General features: G+C 43.7%; 1 protein-coding gene across 3 annotated transcripts in view; it reads right to left on the minus strand.

The window, feature by feature from the left end:
- Positions 1-20,258, minus strand: part of ST3GAL1 (ST3 beta-galactoside alpha-2,3-sialyltransferase 1) — a 96,198-nt gene that overhangs the window by 63,452 nt on the left and 12,488 nt on the right. For all 3 annotated transcript variants that reach the window (XM_025265568.3, XM_044928862.2, XM_044928861.2), the window contains exon 2: positions 15,600-15,751. The gene's annotated coding sequence lies outside the window, so the exon portion shown is untranslated. The remainder of the gene's footprint in view (positions 1-15,599; positions 15,752-20,258) is intronic.

Below are 20,258 nucleotides of genomic sequence, written 5' to 3' on the forward strand. Positions count from 1 at the left end.
AACTATTACTTTGCAAAAAAAAAAAAGACCCTATTTTTTTTTCTTCTTCAGCAAACTTCAAATGTATATTTTATAATTTTTTGACCGTATTTTGTTTTTTTTTTTTTCTTTTTCTTCTTTTCTTTAACATTGTATTTTTGAAATTCCAAACTCTACTCTAGATTTTTAATTTTAGCCTTTTGGTATATGTTATCAATTTTGTACCTATAGTTTTTTTTTTATAATTTCTGTGACTTTTTTTTTCTTCTTTTTCCCTCTGTTTCTTTCTCTTCTTCTTTTGTATAACATCGTATATCTGCAATTCCAAACTCTACTCAAGATTTTTAATTTATGCTTTTTGGTATTTGATATCAATTTTGTACCTGTATTTTCTTTATAATTTTTGCGACATTGTTTTTGTTGGTTTGTTTGTTTTCTCTCTTTATTTTTCTTCTTTTTTTTTAACGTTGTATTTTTGAAATTCCAAACTCTACTCTAGATTTTTAATTTTTGCTTTTTGGTATTAGTTATCAATTTTGTACCTGTAGTTTCTTTATAATTTTCGTGACCTTGTTTGTTTTTCTTTGTTCGTTTTTTCTCTCTTTCTTTTCCTTCTTCTTTTCATTAACATCGCATTTTTGAAATTCCAAACTCTACTCTAGATTTTTAATTTTTGCTTTTATCTATTTGTTACCAATTTTGTACCTTTAAGAACCCAATCTTCAGGACCCATTTTTCACTAGGGTACGAGATTACTGGCTTGACTGCTCTCTCTCCCTTTGGACTCTCCATTTTCTCCACCAGGTCACCTGTATCTCCTCCCTAACCCCTCTCTACTCTACCCAACTCTGTGAATTTCTGTGTGTTCCAGACGGTGGAGAACACTTAGGGAACTGATTACTGGCTGGATCTGTCTCCCTCCTTTTCATTTCCCCCTTTTATCCTTCTGGCCACCTCTGTCTCCTGCCTCCTTCTTCTCTTCTCTGTATAACTCCGTGAACATCTCTGAGCGGTCCAGTTGTGGAGTGCACATAAGGAAGTGACTACTGGCTAGCCCACTCTCTCCACTATTGATTCCACCTCATCTCATTTGGGTTACCTCTAACTCCCTCCTCCCTCTTCTCTTCTCCATGTAACGCTGTGAACCTCTCTGAGTGACCCTCACAGTAGAGAAACTTTTCATCTTTAATGTAGATGTTTTATCAATGGTGTTGTATAGAAGGAGAAGTTTTGAAACTACTGTAAAAATAAGACCGATAACTGGAAGTAGGAGGCTTAAGTCCAAACCCTGACTCCAGGGAACTCCTGACTCCAAGGAACATTAATTGACAGGAGCTCATCAAATGCCTCCATACAGACACTGAAACCAAGCACCACACAAGGGCCAACAAGTTCCAGGGCAAGACATACCAAGCAAATTCTCCAGCAACAAAGGAACACAGCCCTGAGCTTCAAGATACAGGCAGCCCAAAGTCACCCCAAAACCATAGACATCTCATAACTCATTACTGGACATTTCATTACACTCCAGAGAGAAGAAATACAGCTCCATCCACCAGAACATCGACACAAGCTTCCCTAACCAGGAAACCTTGACAAGCCACCTGTACAAACCCACACACAGCGAGGAAACGCCACAATAAAGAGAACTCCACAAACTGCCAGAATACAGAAAGGACACCCCAAACTCAGCAATTTAAACAAGATGAAGAGACAGAGGAATAGCCAGCAGATAAAGGAACAGGATAAATGCCCACCAAACCAAACAAAAGAGGAAGAGATAGGGAATCTACCTGATAAAGAATTCCGAATAATGATAGTGAAATTGATCCAAAATCTTGAAATTAAAATGGAATCACAGATAAATAGCCTGGAGGCAAGGATTGAGAAGATGCAAGAAAGGTTTAACAAGGACTTAGAAGAAATAAAAAAGAGTCAATATATAATGAATAATGCAATAAGTGAAATTAAAAACACTCTGGAGGCAACAAATAGTAGAATAACAGAGGCAGAAGATAGGATTAGTGAATTAGAAGATAGAATGGTAGAAATAAATGAATCAGAGAAGACAAAAGAAAAACGAATTAAAAGAAATGAGGACAATCTCAGAGACCTCCAGGACAATATTAAACGCTACAACATTCGAATCATAGGGGTCCCAGAAGAAGAAGACAAAAAGAAAGACCATGAGAAAATACTTGAGGAGATAATAGTTGAAAACTTCCCTAAAATGGGGAAGGAAATAATCACCCAAGTCCAAGAAACCCAGAGAGTCCCAAACAGGATAAACCCAAGGCGAAACACCCCAAGACACATATTAATCAAATTAACAAAGATCAAACACAAAGAACAAATATTAAAGCAGCAAGGGAAAAACAACAAATAACACACAAGGGAATACCCATAAGGATAACAGCTGATCTTTCAATAGAAACTCTTCAAGCCAGGAGGGAATGGCAAGACATACTTAAAATGATGAAAGAAAATAACCTACAGCCCAGATTATTGTACCCAGCAAGGATCTCATTCAAGTATGAAGGAGAAATCAAAAGCTTTTCAGACAAGCAAAAGCTGAGAGAATTCTGCACCACCAAACCAGCTCTCCAACAAATACTAAAGGATATTCTCTAGACAGGAAACACAAATACGGTGTATAAATTTGAACCCAAAACAATAAAGTAAATGGCAACGGGGTCATACTTATCAGTAATTACCTTAAACGTAAATGGGTTGAATGCCCCAACCAAAAGACAAAGACTGGCTGAATGGATACAAAAACAAGACCCCTACATATGTTGTCTACAAGAGACCCACCTCAAAACAGGGGACACATACAGACTGAAAGTGAAGGGCTGGAAAAAGATTTCCCATGCAAATAGGGACCAAAAGAAAGCAGGAGTAGCAATACTCATATCAGATAAAATAGACTTTAAAACAAAGACTGTGAAAAGAGACAAAGATGGTCACTACATAATGATCAAAGGATCAATCCAAGAAGAAAATATAACAGTTATAAATATATATGCACCCAACACGGGAGCACCACAGTATGTAAGACAAATGCTAACAAGTATGAAAGGAGAAATTAACAATAACACAATAATAGTGGGAGACTTTAATACCCCACTCACACCTATGGATAGATCAACTAAACAGAAAATTAACAAGGAAACACAAACTTTAAATGATACAATAGACCAGTTAGACCTAATTGATATCTATAGGACATTCCATCCCAAAACAATGAATTTCACCTTCTTCTCAAGCGCACATGGAACCTTCTCCAGGATAGATCACATCCTGGGCCATAAAGCTAGCCTTGGTAAATTCAAAAAAATAGAAATCATTCCAAGCATCTTTTCTGACCACAATGCAGTAAGATTAGATCTCAATTACAGGAGAAAAACTATTAAAAAATCCAACATATGGAGGCTGAACAACACACTGCTGAATAACCACCAAATCACAGAAGAAATCAAAAAAGAAATCAAAATTTGCATAGAAATGAATGAAAATGAAAACACAACAACCCAAAACCTGTGGGACACGGTAAAAGCAGTCCTAAGGGGAAAGTTCATAGCAATACAGGCACACCTCAAGAAACAAGAAAAAAGTCAAATAAATAACCTAACTCTACACCTAAAGCAACTAGAAAAGGAAGAAATGAAGAACCCCAGGGTTAGTAGAAGGAAAGAAATCTTAAAAATTAGAGCAGAAATAAATGCAAAAGAAACAAAAGAGACCATAGCAAAAATCAACAAAACCAAAAGCTGGTTCTTTGAAAGGATAAATAAAATTGACAAACCATTAGCCAGACTCATCAAGAAACAAAGGGAGAAAAATCAAATCAATAAAATTAGAAATGAAAATGGAGAGATCACAACAGACAACACAGAAATACAAAGGATCATAAGAGACTACTATCAACAATTATATGCCAATAAAATGGACAACGAGGAAAAAATGGACAAATTCTTAGAAAAGTACAACTTTCCAAAACTCGACCAGGAAGAAATAGAAAATCTTAACAGACCCATCACAAGCACGGAAATTGAAACTGTAATCAAAAATCTTCCAGCAAACAAAAGCCTAGGTCCAGACGGCTTCACAGCTGAATTCTACCAAAAATTTAGAGAAGAGCTAACACCTATCCTGCTCAAACTCTTCCAGAAAATTGCAGAGGATGGTAAACTTCCAAACTCATTCTATGAGGCCACCATCACCCTAATCCCAAAACCTGACAAAGATCCCACAAAAAAAGAAAACTACAGGCCAATATCACTGATGAACATAGATGCAAATATCCTTAACAAAATTCTAGCAATCAGAATCCAACAACACATTAAAAAGATCATACACCATGACCAAGTGGGCTTTATCCCAGGGATGCAAGGATTCTTCAATATCTGCAAATCAATCAATGTAATACACCACATTAACAAATTGAAAAATAAAAACCATATGATTATCTCAATAGATGCAGAGAAAGCCTTTGACAAAATTCAACATCCATTTATGATAAAAACTCTCCAGAAAGCAGGAATAGAAGGAACATACCTCAACATAATAAAAGCTATATATGACAAACCCACAGCAAACATTATCCTCAATGGTGAAAAATTGAAAGCATTTCCTCTAAAGTCAGGAACAAGACAAGGGTGCCCACTTTCACCATTACTATTCAACATAGTTTTGGAAGTTTTGGCCACAGCAATCAGAGCAGAAAAAGAAATAAAGGGAATCCAAATTGGAAAAGAAGAAGTAAAGCTCTCACTGTTTGCAGATGACATGATCCTCTACATAGAAAACCCTAAAGACTCCACCAGAAAATTACTAGAACTAATCAATGACTATAGTAAAGTTGCAGGATATAAAATCAACACACAGAAATCCCTTGCATTCCTATACACTAATAATGAGAAAACAGAAAGAGAAATTAAGGAAACAATTCCATTCACCATTGCAACGGAAAGAATAAAATACTTAGGAATATATCTACCTAAAGAAACTAAAGACCTATATATAGAAAACTATAAAACACTGGTGAAAGAAATCAAAGCGGACACTAACAGATGGAGAAATGTACCATGTTCATGGATTGGAAGAATCAATATAGTGAAAATGAGTATACTACCCAAAGCAATCTATAGATTCAATGCAATCCCTATCAAGCTACCAACAGTATTCTTCACAGAGCTAGAACAAATAATTTCACAATTTGTATGGAAATACAAAAAACCTCGAATAGCCAAAGCGATCTTGAGAAAGAAGAATGGAACTGGAGGAATCAACCTACCTGACTTCAGGCTCTACTACAAAGCCACAGTTATCAAGACAGTATGGTACTGGCACAAAGACAGAAATATAGATCAATGGAACAAAATAGAAAGCCCAGAGATAAATCCACGCACATATGGACACCTTATCTTTGACAAAGGAGGCAAGAATATACAATGGATTAAAGACAATCTCTTTAACAAGTGGTGCTGGGAAATCTGGTCAACCACTTGTAAAAGAATGAAACTAGAACACTTTCTAACACCATACACAAAAATAAACTCAAAATGGATTAAAGATCTAAACGTAAGACCAGAAACTATAAAACTCCTAGAGGAGAACATAGGCAAAACACTCTCTGACATACATCACAGCAGGATCCTCTATGACCCACCTCCCAGAATATTGGAAATAAAAGCAAAAATAAACAAATGGGACCTAATTAACCTTAAAAGCTTCTGCACATCAAAGGAAACTATTAGCAAGGTGAAAAGACAGCCTTCAGAATGGGAGAAGATAATAGCAAATGAAGCAACTGACAAACAACTAATCTCGAGAATATACAAGCAACTCCTACAGCTCAACTCCAGAAAAATAAATGACCCAATCAAAAAATGGGCCAAAGAACTAAATAGACATTTCTCCAAAGAAGACATACAGATGGCTAACAAACACATAAAAAAAGATGCTCAACATCACTCATTATCAGAGAAATGCAAATCAAAACCACTATGAGGTACCATTTCACACCAGTCAGAATGGCTGCGATCCAAATGTCTACAAGTAATAAATGCTGGAGAGGGTGTGGAGAAAAGGGAACCCTCTTACACTCTTGGTGGGAATGCAAACTAGTACAGCCACTATGGAGAACAGTGTGGAGATTCCTTAAAAAACTGGAAATAGACCTGCCTTATGATCCAGCAATCCCACTGCTGGGCATACACACTGAGGAAACCAGAAGGGAAAGAGACACGTGTACCCCAATGTTCATCGCAGCACTGTTTATAATAGCCAGGACATGGAAGCAACCTAGATGTCCATCAGCAGATGAATGGATAAGAAAGCTATGGTACATATACACAATGGAGTATTATTCAGCCATTAAAAAGAATACATTTGAATCAGTTCTAATGAGGTGGATGAAACTGGAGCCTATTATACAGAGTGAAGTAAGCCAGAAAGAAAAACACCAATACAGTATACTAACACATATATATGGAATTTAGAAAGATGGTAACAATAACCCTGTGTACGAGACAGCAAAAGAGACACTTATGTATAGAACAGTCTTATGGACTCTGTGAGAGAGGGAGAGGGTGGGAAGATTTGGGAGAATGGCATTGAAACATGTAAAATATCATGTATGAAACGAGTTGCCAGTCCAGGTTCGATGCACGATACTGGATGCTTAGGGCTGGTGCACTGGGACGACCCAGAGGGATGGAATGGGGAGGGAGGAGGGTTCAGGATGGGGAACACATGTATACCTGTGGCAGATTCATTTTGATATTTGGCAAAACTAATACAGTTATGTAAAGTTTAAAAATAAAATAAAATTTTAAAAAAAGAAAAAAAAAAAAAAGAACTACAAGGCCAGAGAGTAGTGATAAGGCTGAGGATCTTGGCAGATAACCAGGTCATGTTGGCCTTGTCTGTCCTGTGGCGGAATTTGGACTCGGTCCCTAGACCATAAGGGAAATGGTCATTGAAAGAAGGAAAGGCACAACTCGATGCCCTTCAGGAACAAACGTTATTGATGAACACCCAAATGCTTATCAGCCGGGTCTGAATAGAATAGAAATTGTTTTTTGGAGAATAACTCAGTCTGTGGGCTTGGCTTCTAAAAGGACATTGTTTTGCTGACAAAGCTATGGTTTTTCCAGGAGTCATGTATGGATGTGAGAGTTGGACTATAAAGAGGGCTGAATGTTGAAGAATTGATGCTTTTGAACTGTGGTGTTGGAGAAGACTCTTGAGTCCCTTGGACAGCAAGGAGATCCAACCAGTCCATCCTAAAGGATATCAGTCCTGAATATTCATTGGAAGGACTGATGCTGAAGCTGAAACTCCAATACTTGGGCCACCTGATGTGAAGAACAGACGCATTGGAAAAGACCCTAATGCTAGGAAAGACTGAAGGCAGGAGGAGAAGGGGATGGCAGAGGATGAGATGGTTGGATGGCATCACCGACTTGACAGACATGAGTTTGAGCAAGCTCCGGGAGATGGTGAAGGACAAGGAAGCCTGGCATGTTGCAGTCCATGGGGTCGCAAAGAGTCGGACACAACTGAGCGACCGAACAATAACAACAACGACAAACGTCCGCGCTTTGGGTGGATGCCCTCCTGAGACACTAGTGTTGTTAAGGCCTCTGGGCCTGACAGCAGCAGCTACCCCGGGGGTCTGTGCTGTAACCAGACACCTTCCCCTGCTACCCTCACAGCTCACCCACATCCCTCCAGCGCAGCTATAATGTAATAACACTTATAACAGGGCTGTAACTTATCCAGCATAGCCTACGGGCCAGGCACCGCGCCCAGCTTTCTGCATCATCGTCTCATTTAATTCTCACAACCCCTTGTAGGTGGGTACTGTGCCCATCCCATTTCTTACAGATCAGGGATCTGATCTGTAAAAAGCCTGATCTGATCCCCCAAAGCTGGAGAGGGACAGACGTGGGTGCTGCCAGGCAGGTGCCACTCCAGGCTTTGAACCTGCCACAGCCTGCCTGTCGCCGTGGGGGTTCATCTCCCCTGGTGGGTGGGACTGGCCTCATCAATGGAGGGAACAAAGCTCATCAGGTTAAGGATGCACGGCTGGCAATCGGAGAGCCATCCTGAAGATTTTTCTTTGGAATCCAGGGCCCCTGCTTCCTCCCTTCCAGCCTGGCTGTCCACGGGGGCTGGATATTTGAACATTCAGGGAGGAGGGCACTCCCTGCAGCTGTCAGGAGCTTGACCTTTGCTGCTGCTGCTGCTGCTGCTAAGTCGGTTCAGTCGTGTCCGCCTCTGTGCAACCCCAGAGACGGCAGCCCACCAGGCTCCACTGTCCCTGGGATTCTCCAGGCAAAAACACTGGAGTGGGTTGCCATTTCCTTCTCCACCTTTTCTAGAAGGTGGTAATGATGTGAGGTGTGGCTGCTGACGACTGTGAACAGCCTATGCTCTGAAGTCCAGGAGGTCTGTGGCTCCTTGGTCCCTTTTAGAAATGAGGCAGTAGGTGCAGAGCGGGGCTGGATCTGAGGGCTGGGGGTCAATCAGAGTCCCAGGAAAATACGTCCAGGGTCACATGGAGGGAGAAAGCCCAGGCAGACCTTGCAGTCAGAAGCCGGATGATATTTCTGCTTTGCAAATAGGGTCACCTGTACCATTTTTCCAGATTCCACACATACGTGTTAATATACGATAGAGAGAACAAACGTATGCACACCAAGGGGAGGAAGTGGGTCGGGCTGAACTGAAAGATTTGGATTGACACGTATACACTATGTGCACGCATGTTCAGTTGCTCCAGTTGTGTCCAACTCTGCGACCCCATGGACTGTAGCCCGCCGGGCTCCTCTGTCCAGGGGATTCTCTAGACAAGAATACTGGAGTGGGTTGCCATGGGCTCCTCTGTCCAGGGGATTCTCGAGACAAGAATACTGGAGCGGGTTGCCATTTCCTCCTCCAGGGGATCTTCCTGACCCAGGGATTGAACCTGGGTCTCCTGCATTGCAGATGGATTCTTTCTTTACCACTGAGCCACCAGGGAAGCCCCATATATATACTACTATGCATAAAACCAGCTTCCCAGGTGGCATCGGGGGTAAAGAACCCACCTGCCAATGCAGGAGATGTAAGAGACACGGGTTTATCTATGAATAAAATAGTGAACTGAGAACCTGTTGTATAGCACAGGGAACTCTATTCAGTGCTTTGTGGTGACCTAAGTGGGAAGGAAATCCAGAACAGAAGGGGATATTTGTACATGTGTAGCTGATTCGCTTGGCTGTACAGCAGAGACGAACACAACACGGTTAAGCAACTATACTCCAATACAAATCAATTTAAAAAGAAGCTGGACGTAAATCAGCGGCAGGAGAGCAGAGTCCACGTTTGATTTTGTCGTCATCACATTCTCAGTACCAGGCACATAACGGGCTGGGTTAACACCTGTCGGATGGATGTGTGAACCAGTGAGCCGTTACGACCATCCAGGAGAGGGTACAGAGGCTGAAACACTGTTACCACTGCCATTTCTTATATGTTCCACGGTTGCACCTAATCAAAGCATTTCAACGTGCTGGTAAGAATTCTCTGTATGACCTAGATAGGTGGGATGAGGTGGAAGCTATGAGGGAGGTTCCAGAGGGAGGGGACACGCGTATACCTATGGCTGGTTCATGTTGATGTGTGACAGAAACCAACACAGCATTGTAAAGCAATTATCTTCCAGTTAACGATAAATAAATTTTGTTAAAAAAAGAACTCTCTGTAAGGATCAAGTATGTAATATCCCATTCTATGGATGTCCTTTAGCCACTCGCCAATGTTGGACACTCGGGATGTTTCCATAATGTTGGTATAAAAGAGTTAGGCAGCGAGGATCAAGGAGAGGCGATGGAGCAAGCCCTGCCTCCGGAGCCCTGGAGGCAGACTAGGTACCTGGAAAGCCCAACTCCTCCACTTGTTAGCTGTGTGTCTGTGAGCAAGTGACTTAGCCACCCTGTGCCTCGGTTCCATCGTCAGCGGAACAGGAAGAATGTGGGCAGCTGGCTTTCAGGGTGGCTGTGGGGGTAAAGTTGTCAATATTCAGGGCTGTCAGGAGAGCCTGGCCAGCCCTCTGTAAGTGCCCACACTCACCCCACCAGCGCTTACACCCCTAAGTCGAGGCGATTCCACAGAACACCTTCCTGGAAGTGGGATCACACAGTCAGGCTGCAGAACTCTAAGGAGAGCACCTGTGAAAATCCCGGCAGCATTAAGGAAAAAAGTCTTTAGCCCAAGGACAAAGGCTCATGGGACCCAGAAGACGAGGCTGTATGAACAAGCTCCATTTTAAGAGCACATTTGTAAAGTAATTGTAAAGTAATTAGCCTCCAATTAAAATAAATTAAGTAATTTAATTTTTAAAAATAAAAATTAAAACACATTTCAAGATTAAAATAAAAAGAAAAAAAAGCACATTTGTAAGTTGAAAGTCCAACCAAGTTAGCTTACTGCTACTGCTACTGCTAAGTCGCTTCAGTCGTGTCTGACTCTGTGCGACCCCATAGATGGCAGCCCACCAGGCTCCCCCGTCCCTGGGATTCTCCAGGCAAGAACACTGGAGTGGGTTGCTATTTCCTTCTCCAATGCGTGAAAGTGAAGTCGCTCAGTCGTGTCTTGACTCTTCGCGACCCCCATGGACTGCAGCCCACCAGGCTCCTCCATCCATGGGATTTTCCAGGCAAGAGTACTGGAGTGGGGTGCCATTGCCTTCTCCCAAGTTAGCTTAGGCACCCAAATAACACAACCTGCTATCTAGTGCTCTACTGTAACAGGCTTATAAAACTTTTCACACAAATAAGACATAAAAAAAATAATAATAAAGAAAAAATTTTTTTTTAATCTTACAATACAATACCTTGAAAAGTACAGTAGAGCTACGTTGCCGCGGCTTCTGCGCTTGCTTCTGGGCATCCTGAGCTTGAGATAAAAGACGCTGCACTTCTGTTCTCTACACGGTGCCACACAGCAAGGCACAGAGGACAACCGCTTGTAAAAGATGCGCCCAGATGACAGTGACAAGGCAGTCAGACACATGGACTAATTTTCATGATTTACTAACTTGCATTCGCACATCTGCATCTTTGAAAGTTCCCAACTTGAAGGTTCGTATGTGGGGGCCTTACTGCATGGACCCCAGAATTCCTGCTGCAGGCCTTTCTGCCAAGTGCTCATCCCGCCTCCTGCAGGAAACACACCCTTGTGCCCTTTCACCTCCCCCACTGGAGGCCTGGGCCAGGCCAAGGAAGCCTAGGGACCAGGGACCCTCAGAGGATCCCCATTAAGCTAGGGCTTGTCTTTTAAATTCCTAACCTTATATTCTTTTCTTAAAGAGAACGCCTACATTCTATTAGCTTCCAGCCTCACAGAACTCATAACTGCATATCTACATATCACTAATTTGTTCATCTGTTTCTCCCATTAAATTATTTTTGTTTAAGTTTTTATTTTATATTGGAGTATAGCTGACTAGCGGGGCTTCCCTGGTGGCTCAGAGGTAAAGAATCCGCCTGCCAATGTAGGAGACATGGATTTGATCCCTGGGTCAGGAAGATGCCCTGAAGAAGGAAATGTTAACCCACTCCAGTTATTCTTGCTTGGGAAATCGCATGGACAGAGGAGCCTGGCGGGCTACAATCCACGGTGTCGCAAAAGACTCAGATACGACTGAGCGACTAAACAACAACAATAGTGATTAACAATGCTGTGATAATTTCATGTGGACAGCAGAGGGGCTCAGCCTTACATGTACAGGTATCCATTCTGCCCCAAACTCCCCTTTCATCCAGGCTGCCACCTAACATTGAGCAGAGTTCCCTGTGCCCTACAGTGGGAACCCACTAAATTATTAACATGCTGAAGATATAGCCCTTGTCTTATTCTGTTATCCCTCCAGTGCTGGGCCCAGTGCCAGGCACCCAGTTGTGCTCATTGAATGAATGAATGAATGAGGGAGTGAGAAGGAAAAACATGCTGTGAACAGAAATTTGTTCATTTCACTTTTTCCACTTGGGTTCCCTCCTCAGACCCGCCCAGGACAAGCTAATCCTTTTCCACCTGATAGCATCTCAGATACTCAGAGAGGGCTCCTGCCTTCCTGGGACACAGCCCTGGCTTCTGTAACGAGCACTCCTTTCTTAAAGGTTATCAGTAACAGAAATTCCACCAGCCTTTCTCTGCTGTCCATTTCCATCCCCCTAACGACTGCCAGGCCATGCTCTTATCTAGCAGAGTGCCTTGGCCTGCAGTTTGCCTGTGGGCCGGCTGATGAAATTTATTTTGGGAGAGGAAATGCTTGAGGTCTGAGGGAGAGAATGTACACTCTTCAGGCCTGAAAGGACTCATGGCAGGAAATGGGCCTGGCTCTGGGGGTGGCGGGGGGCCACAGACCCCAGGGGAGAGCAACTGAGTCCCCTCACTTGTCCTTAGATCAGCAGCCCCTGCTCGCTGCCCCCCTTCACTGTTTTATCTGTGGTGGGATTCAGTTCCTTAAACATCTTAGAGTCACCTTCGTGGGCCACCATGTCTACCCTGTGATCCTCCCGGGGCCCCCTCGCCTGCCCCCAGCCCTGCCACTCACAGATCCAGTTCTTCCTGCTCAAGGCCAATCTCCTGCCTTCCCCGCCGTTCGCCAGCACGTGAACTCTCTGGGTCTCTGTCTGACTAGAACAGGGCCTGGTGCATCAAGAGATCTGAGAGCTCTCTGACTCAGTTCTGATTTGGTTGAAGCACAAATAAAAGTAGCACGGATCCACTGCACATTCTGCATATATTCTGCTGAGAGCTGGGAACACAAATGTATTTACGTTAAGGCCTCTGTGCTTAAGTAGCTCCCTCCCAGAAAAGCCCAGTGTGAGAGGAAATGCCCGCTCCCCAGAGAGGCCCAGTTCTATAATCACACCTTCAACCAGATCAAGGTCTCTGCAGGCCTAGGACAGCAGCCACACACCACCCCCCAGGAAGCACACAGGCACACCGCAATCACACAGGGACACACATCTCCACCACGTGCATCGCCACACGTCCTGTTACATGTGACATGGCTCTATCAGTGATATAGTCATAAGCACAGCTCCTGGGGTGTGACGCAAAGGAGACAGTGTCCACCAGCATCGTTTGGCTCTCTTGCTGCTGCGAGGGCCTGAGATGCCCTGATCCACGGAGACAAACACTCCCCCCACCTTCTCTGTTTCTTCCCTCTGAGACTGTTCTGTCTCCCAGGGCCATCTGATCAAATGTCAGCCTGCAGACAGGCACTCTCTGCAAGCATGCCACATTCGCTGGCTGCATCACTTTGCACAAGTTAAGGAATTTTTCAGAATCTTGCTTCCTCCTCTGAACTTGGGCCACTGGGATTTTGTGAGCAGTAATGGCCAGGAGGGGGTCTGGACAGGATCTGATCCATAGTTTAGTAAATGTGGTGAGTGGTGGTGCTGACAGCAGGGGCGGGGTGACTCCCGCATTTAGATGTGCATCAAGAACATTCTAGCACCATCAGTGTGCACGTAAGGTGGTTTTAACACAGAGATAGGTTGAGTTAGAAATGGGCTTCTCAGGTGGTGCAGCAGTAAAGAATCCATCTGCCAAAGCAGGACACACAGGTTCAATCCCTGGGTTGGGAAGATCCCCTGCAGGAGGGCAAGACAACCCACTCCAGTATTCTTTCCTGGAAAATCCCATGGACAGAGGAGTGTGGCAGGCTGCAGTCCATAGGGTCACAGAGTCGGACATGACCGAGCGACTGAGCACAGTCCCACACGTGTGAGTTAGAAATAATCTAGATGGTGTGTATATGTACATATAGAAACATGTATATATGACGTGGGTGGATGTATATGTGTAGATGTATGCATAAAAACATATGTATGCATAAAAACATGGATGTGTGTATAGCCATGCACACACACACACACCCCCCACCCATTTCACATTGCCCAACTCCGTCTGCCCAGAGGGCCTGGGAGCAATGCTACCCTAGTAATAAAGGACACGCCTTGTCACCAGACGGCACTTCTAAATAACATCCTGCACTGAAGAGCACCAGGATTCCTTGAAAAATGCTAACTCTGAGGCTGGGCAGAGGAAGCACAAAATGAGGCTAGAATATTGTGTCTCACCAACAAGTAAGAAAGTGCTCAAAAACCAACAGGGAGATGTTAAAAAGATGCCGCGGCCATCCCTCACTGGATACATTTGGGACAACTTTAAAATACCAAAAGAACTAATGATAACAAAGAATTAAAATTTATGAAGTACAGTTAAAATCTGCCAGTTCACAACCAGCATAAAGAAGGAAAGGAAGGAGGAATGTTCTTTTCTATGGTGGAAAACCAACTAACAAATGAAAAATAAACAATGAGATGAGAAAAATCACTATTTGGTAACCATGCTGATAATAAACTGATGCAGGGAAGAACCATTAATAGATGCTAAAGCTCATGTGGCAGATTAAGGAGTAGAAGGATGTTTACAGAGTCTTAGAGACGCTCCCAATAAGATACTTGGATAATTACAAAAATGGAATGGTAATTTCACATGGAGACACCTCGCAGAGGCCACCTCAACCAGGTGACAAAGCAACATCACCAGCTCTGAGACAGACCGACATCCTCCTCCTAACAGGAAGCACTGAGGACCCGGCATCAGTTCTGTGGGATTCCTGGCAAGAGCCCACAGCCTCAATCGAATCACAAGGACACATCAGACAAACACAAACTGTGGGATATTCTGGAAAATAATTGGCTTGAATGTGCCAAAAAAGGTCAGTGTTGTGAACTACAGATCGATGTTAGCAGCAAATCAATGCTCAGCTTCTGACTCAGCTGCACTGTGTTTATAATAACGCTGTGATTTCAGGAATATATAAAATGCTAACATTGAGAAATCTGGGTAAAGGGTACCCATGACTATTCTTGCAGCTTACCTGTAAATTTTCAATTATATAAAAATGAACTAACTGAAAAAAACTCGTTTTCAATTGAAAAGAATGCTCTGGGTTTAACTTTATTTAATTTTCATTTATTAAAATTTAAATAGCCACAGATGGAGTGGATATCTGTGGACAGCTCAGCTCTAGACCAGGGACCGACACATTTTTTTTGTCTTAAGGACCAGTCTGTACATATTTCAACCTTTGGGGCCACACTTTCTCTGTCACAATGGTTGCTGCGGTGTGACTTACCACAGATAGCCCTGATGGATGAGCTTGGCTGAGTGCCAGTAAAACTTTATTTGTAAAACATGGCCAGGAGGGCCTTGTCCTGTGGGTCACAGGGTCTGCTGGCTGAGCGCTCACCCCAGGACACACCAGACTGTCATTGTAGTGCTTCTTTGGGATGACAGGCGCTTGTCATAGAAGGATCTCCCAGTTTTCATGAGAGCACAAAGACCTCTAAAAAACAGAGAGGTTGCTTAGTACTCTAAGAGGCGCACGTTTCTCCTGGAGGGAGAAAGCCCTCTTTATGGAATACCCAAGTTGCAAAGAGATCAAGAAACAGGGGCAATCTCTCCCACCTCCATCTTCTCCCCACAACCTGATGTAATCCACAGAAGAAACAGGAAAGAGTTTCTCACTGGTGTTAGTCAGTCATTACCTCAGTGGGCTGAGGGAGTGTCCATCTCCGCTCTTCAGACGACTGTCCCGGACACAAAGCTCAGAGTGTCTGCTCACCACAGCCCCTGGAGATGCTGATCTCTTCTACTGGCATTTCCACATCAGAAAGGTTGAATTTGAAAACAGTACCAGCTGGAAGTGAAGACGATAGGTTTGTCAGCTTTGACGTTTCACTCACCGCCTTTAGAAGATGACTCAACATAATTAAAAGGCATTTACCCACTTCCGCATTCACCCAGCCAATGATTTATACATCAAATATTTTGTAAATAAAGCCCTATTCTGTTCCATGCTCAGAGTCAAGTGCCAGAGACAGAAAGGTGAGTAAACTATCGTTCATACCCCTCCAGGAGCTCAGCCTGGTGGAGGAAACAAATAAACAAACCAGGGAAGTATGATATGAGGGTTCGCATGCTATCTGGGGAAGAAATAGCCAACTCAGTCTGAAAGACAAATCTGAAGAGGAGATGGTATTTTTAGCTGCTCCTTGATCAGGGTACAAGCAAGATGCTGTTTGGCAAAAGAAGAGCCTCGGGGGGAGAATGTCTTTCAGGACAAAGATAAAGAAATAGGTAAGATGTGAAGGTGAAAATTGTGAGACCAAAGTTAGGATAAACCAGGCTGAGGCTGGACAGGAAAGGCCTTTCGAAGATCTCGTCTGAGAACGGGAACAGAGACCCTCAGTTGAGTTCTTCCTGAGTGCCAAGCACTGCAGTGTGCAGACCATGGGTTTTCTTAGCTGACACTCTCTTGAAATCCAAGGTGCCCAGACTGATTATTCCCACAACACGGATGGGCAGCTGAAGCTTGGAGAGCTGACATGAGTGGAGCTGCCCCGCGTGACAAAAGCAGTAAGTGGCAGAGAGGAGGCCGTGACAGGACACACCCATCCTGTCTGCTTCCAAAGCCTTCATCTCAGCCACTGCGAGAGAGGATTTCGGTGAAGGTCCCCTATTATTCACGTCACCTTGCAGCCTACCCTCTGTGGTGGGGTTTTCCACCTCTCCCACCACAAAGTGAAAACCGTTTCTCCAACCCTTGGAGTCCGAACTTGGCCATGTGGCTTGCTTTTGAACAATTAGCCAATGATAACAAACTTGACACAAAGAAAGGCTTAAGAATGCATAGACAGAGAACTTCCTCTGGCTTGCTGCTGGGAATCATTCTGCAGTCACAGGAGCACACCTGAGCTAGCCCCTCCAGGATGAAAACCAACCACCATGGGGAGAAGCTTCAGCCCCCCGAGCTGAGCTCCCAGGCTTGCAAGGGAGACTACTACAGGCAGTTGAGCACCAGCCAAGTGGACCAGTCCAAAAGAAACACCTAGTCTACTTACCCACTGCACCAGGAAAAATAATAAATGTTTATTGTTGAAGGTGCTAAGGTTTGAGACTGTTTGTTACACAGAGAAAGCTAGCTGATACATCCACCAAGTTATCCTCACGCTGCTGGCAATGAGACCACATGCTTTTTGTGTCAGAAAGAAAAGTCAGCCTGTGCCGTCCAGATCAGCCTGATTGTCAAGAGACGATGAGGGCCGGGGATAAGGCTGAGCTGTGGGCAAGACCAGGAGGAGAAGATTCAAGAACTATTTTACATAAAATCAACAGGATTTAGTGATCAACTGACTCCAGATTTGTCTACAGGCATCTGGTGTTGATGATAAACAGACTCTATCTGGAGGTCCTGATGTAGGCGGGATGTTTATACAGAAGAAACACAGTGGCCAGAGCAGCTAGGGGAAGTTCCCGGAATGAAACTTTTTTTCAGCCCCAGTTATCTGGAAAAATGCAGGGGGAGGCTCACTACCCCCAGCCTCCAGATGGTGTCTGCCACCTCCTCCAATGCCAGAGGGGTCCTTGTACACAGCAGCTCACACCTTCCTCCCTCCCATTACTGACTCACACCATCCCCACTCACACTCTACTCACCCTTCGGGTCTCAGCACACTTCCGAGGGACATCTCTATGGACAGGACAAAGCCAGGCACTGCTTTGGAAGACATGGAAGCAACACATTCCCAGAATTCCCTGCGCTCCTGCAGAGCATCGGTCACAGCCCCGTAATTCCAGGAGGCGAGAGTGAGGCAACTGTCCTAGACGCCACTCTACAAGCCACCACCCAGCTTCCCCCCGGGGGGAAAGTCAATTACTATCTCCTGAGTCAGAGAATGAGCAAAGCAGTTCATGCACCACACTTCCAAGATGTTTTCTTTGACACCATGCTCTCTTTACCCTGAAATGGGTTAGGGAACCTTACAGGGACTCCATGGTTTCCTATGCTGATCTCCCCTGGTTCATTCTTTCGTTTAACAAGAATTTACTAAGTGCAAGCCATCACTTCAGTTCTATCGCCCATTGTTCTCATGAGACTGAAGGCCTTAGGGGTGGTGGAAAGGACAGTATTTTACTGACTTTACCTATCACTAGATTTCCCCACCCCCACTGGACACTGTATGGGTAAAGGGGGCACTCAGGGCGGGGGGCACTCAGTAATGACTATAGAATGAATAAGTGAGCATCACTATCCACAACAGCCAAGACATGGAAGCAACCTAAGTGTCCATCAACAGATGAATGGACAAAGAAGATGTTTTATATATATATATATATATATATATATATATATATATATATAAAAGCAGAATACTGCTGCTGGGGTACCATTGCCTTCTCCGAAGCAGAATACTACTCAGCCCTAAAGAAAAGAATGAAATAAAGCCATATCAACATAGATGGACCTAGAGATTCTCATGTCAAGTGACAGTAAGTCAGACAGAGATAAATATCACATATTAGTTATATGTGGAATCTTAAAAAAAAATGAACTTATTTACAAAACAGAAATAGACTCACAAACATAGAAAAGAAACTTATGTTTACCAAAGGGGAAAGGGGGGCGGATAAATTAGGAGTTTGAAATTAAAATATACACACTTCTGCATGTAAAATAGATAACCACCAAGGAGCTACTGTATAGCACAGGGAATGATACGCAATATCTTGGCAACTGCATTGGATTTCCAACCCCAACTAGCAAGCTTGCAACCATGGGGCCTTTAAAAACGGGATCTGTGCCCCCCAAGCATCACCCACCTTCCAGAGCCTGGGGTTCTCAGCTGCTCTCACAGGACCAAAGGCACTGATCACACAGAAGAGAGGACCCCACTTCCTTACCTGCAGGGCCCAGGAGAAGCAGCCTCATCAGCTACTTTGACTCTCCCTGATTTCTGATTTTAACTGATCCTTTAAAATCTCTTCTTGTTTTGAATAATTGTATTTATGTATATTTTTGGCTTTGCTGAGTCTTCGTTGGTGCACAGGTTTTTCTCTAGTCATGGTGAGCAGGGGCTACTCTCGAGTTGCAGCGTGCAAGCTTCTCGTGGCAGTGGCTTCTCCTGTTGCAGAGCATGGGTTCTAGGGCTCACAGGCTTTAATTGCTGTGGTTCACGGGCTTAGTTGCTCTGTGGTATGTGGGATCTTCCCAGATCAGGGATTGAACCCATGTCTCCTGCATTGGCAGGCGGATTCTTTACCACTGAGCTGCCAGGGAAGCCCTAAAAATCTCTTCTAACATCCCACATCACAACTTTCTTCCCTATGCCCTCCTGCCCTGCATCTACTTATATTCCTCCTACTTTCCCAAGGCTTCCACAATTGTTTCTAACTCAATTCTTAAAAATGGTGAAATGTGTTCCTACACAGGGACTACTTAGGAGAACGGATCAGATGTAATCCTCATTTTTGGAAAGGGAGCAGAAAAGCTCATGTGACTCTCCAAGGTACAAATGAAGAAACTGAGGCCTGGAGAGGTGGGCCCATGGATCACACAGCTGAGAACAGGGCTGTGGGAACATGGACCAGAGGCTTCTGATTCCAGGCTCAGGGCTTGCCCCCTCATTTCTCTCCATCCAACTGGCAGCAACCAGCTACCATCTGGGTCCTTAAGGGTAAACTGCTGGGCTTAAACCAGGAGACCTGAGGCAAGAAACATGCCCACAAATTCCAGCCGGTGCACAGATTAGGACAAATTCCAGTCAAACGAATCAGCAAGTTCTCACTTCTCCTAATCTGGATTCATAAATCATTCCTTATTTGCCCCTGTTAGTGCATCTACCACCTGAAATTCCTTTCTTCTGTGCAATAGAATGCAATAAATCTTATAAAAGAACGTGTTCTCCAATTCTGTTTCTTCTTAGGATAGAGCAGGGAACAGGATATGAAACTCTCCATCACACCTGGAGTATAGCAGTTTGCTTAATAAAGCATAGCCTTTCTCCTCCAAGTCAAAAAAAGAAAAAAGATCATCTGAATAATTATTAACACTGGGCCTAGGTGAAAAAAATACTGCTATGCTTTTAAATTACAGGAATCTTTTCTCAGAGGCCCATGGTCATATCATGTTCCAAAACAGTGTGGCTGGCTAGCAAGGTATGCCAAGCAGAGGAGGCCAGCCACACAAAGTCTAGCTGTGTGAGTTTAGAAAAACAGCCTTTCTCTGAGTCATAGTTTACTTACTAGTAAAATGGAAACTGTACCTCCTTCAATGCTTTGCAGGGCTGTGCTGCAAAGCAAGAGAATAAGAAACAACATGAAGTTGCTTTAATAAAAATTATAAGGTAAAACTAGCAGTAGTGATA

This window comes from Bubalus bubalis, chromosome 15 (assembly GCF_019923935.1).
Source record: "Bubalus bubalis isolate 160015118507 breed Murrah chromosome 15, NDDB_SH_1, whole genome shotgun sequence".
NCBI lineage: Eukaryota > Metazoa > Chordata > Mammalia > Artiodactyla > Bovidae > Bubalus > Bubalus bubalis.